Raw genomic sequence first — 2,121 nt, forward strand, 5'->3', positions numbered from 1 at the left:
TTTGCGTGAGCCATTTCAACAGACTTCATCACACGTCATCTTGCAATTTGCCCAGAAAAACCCGAGGCATCTGCAGCTGCTATTCAAGGAAGATTGACGGAGTGCAGTTCTATGTATGTGAATGTATTGTACTGTGTGCTGGTGATCAGTTGGCGTGAGTCGAGAACCCTCACGCAGCGAGACTGGCCACTCTTTACAAAGTGACAGTAACTTTTCACATTTTTTTTTGTTAGCTTTATTTCTTTGTTCGGTAATAAAATCCAATGTATATTATCCTCAAAGTCTGGTTCTAATTCGCTGTTTGTACTTTTTGTAACCGCAAATAGCGCCTTTTTGGTGCTATCCAACCGTACCCCCTCCCCCCCCCCCCCTGCTAATGGATGCCCCCCCTTGCAAAAAGTTCTGCGGACGCCCTTGCCTAACTTCCCCGTGTGTCTGCTACCCCCCCCCCCCTTAACCTTTTTCGGTGGGGAGCTTCTACAATAAAAAATCCACAAGAAAAGGTTAGACAGACATTGCACAGAACGTTTCCCTCAGAAGGCTTCGAGCTGGGGTGACCTTCACACCTTCAGTCACATGGACTTGCAGACCCACACCAGAAGATTCTGGAGCCTGTCGGAAGTGCCCGGCGCGGGGGATGAGGCGAACACTAAGCATCTTCTGTGGTTTGGATACAATGTATAACTACAACCCCTGGGTACAGGTCAACACGTGCTACACGCCTCTACTAAAGTTTTTACACACAGCCGAACTACATGTTATCCTATAGGCCTGCCCTGCCTGACCTCCCACTACACCACTTTTCCGGCTTTACTTAAAACTTGATTTACATATCCCCATCCTGCCCTTGCTTTCATGTCTCATTTCACACGCCGCAACGTAAAAAGGGCGAATAAACATTTTTCAGGTCTCACATTTTTTAAAGCCAGTTATAACGAACGAAAGCAAGCACTGCGCACACAGTGTTTCGCGAAATTTCGCCATTTCTTGAGATTTCGCACCTGTCGTCCAGCTATATCTACTGGATGATTGGATTCATCCCTCCGCTTGCAATGGAGGGGGCGCACAGACAGTCCAGCCGGCCCAGCCGTCGATGGCGAGACTGAGAGACCAAGCGCCACTGAAGCAGCTGTTGAACCATCGCCTGGCCATGTGGTACCGCAGTTGCGATGCTCCTAGCAATCGAATCGATAAGAAAGAAAGGGGCAGCTTTCCCGCCGGCGGCTGAAGGTCAATGCGACGCGCTGAATGACCTTGAAATATGTAACGTAGTAGAGCTTTCGCTCTAGAAGTAAATGCAGAGCAACCAGCTTTGACCAAAAAAATGAAAATATAAATAAAAATAAAAAGCAACGTCCGCGACAGGACTCGGACCTGCAATCATCTGATCCGGAATCAGACGCCTTATCCATTAGGCCACGCAGACTTTTCTTTTTCATTGCCCGCTTGGCGACAACACAAAACGCACTGCACAGTACACAAATTAGTAGCACCAGCCACTAGTCGGCTGAAGGGAGTGGCATAAAACATTAAACTGCGCTAGAACATCCAGAATGGGTAACCACTCTGGTTCTTCCGGCATGACTCTATACACTTCTCTTATATAAATAACGCTTTCAATTAAGTACTCCCGCACTGTGCGAGCATCCTTTTCGACATTTTGAACTGCCATGCGAGTTTTCCACATAGAATGCAGACTAAGTGTCATGAACATATAATAGGGCACGCCTCCATTATGGTTTACGGGCAAAAACTGAATGCCATAAGGCGTTAATGGTAGGTCTTTTTTCAAGGTTCGTTGGAGGATGTCCCAGTGGAACACCGCATACCAACAGTCCAGAATGATGTGCTCAATTGTTTCAAGCTTTTTGCATAATCGACAGGTAAGTGTTCACGGGTGCACATATAATCCTTTTTCCTGCAGCCAGGGTTTTACCGGTAGCGTGCCGCTATGATGTTTGAAGAAGAAAGATTTAACGGATGAACGCACTGGCATTCGTTACGGTTGGTAACGAGCCCTGCCGACATACGGCTGGTAATCGCATGTCGGCAGGGCTCGTTTCCTGAGGCACCTGGACCAGCAGACGCGAAATATCCCGTCTGAATATGCAATGTCCTGGC

The 2,121-nt window shown here is 47.7% G+C and overlaps 1 non-coding gene across 1 annotated transcript; it reads right to left on the reverse strand.

Moving 5' to 3' along the window:
• Positions 1–1,353: 1,353 nt before the first annotated feature.
• Positions 1,354–1,426, reverse strand: Trnar-ccg (transfer RNA arginine (anticodon CCG)). The gene has a single exon. It is a non-coding gene; the product is annotated as a tRNA-Arg (tRNA).
• Between the last annotated feature and the right edge of the window lie 695 nt (positions 1,427–2,121).

Source organism: Haemaphysalis longicornis, unplaced genomic scaffold (genome assembly GCF_048455015.1).
Source record: "Haemaphysalis longicornis isolate Haplotype H1 unplaced genomic scaffold, Haemaphysalis longicornis Haplotype H1 scaffold_1, whole genome shotgun sequence".
In the NCBI taxonomy this organism is placed as follows: domain Eukaryota; kingdom Metazoa; phylum Arthropoda; class Arachnida; order Ixodida; family Ixodidae; genus Haemaphysalis; species Haemaphysalis longicornis.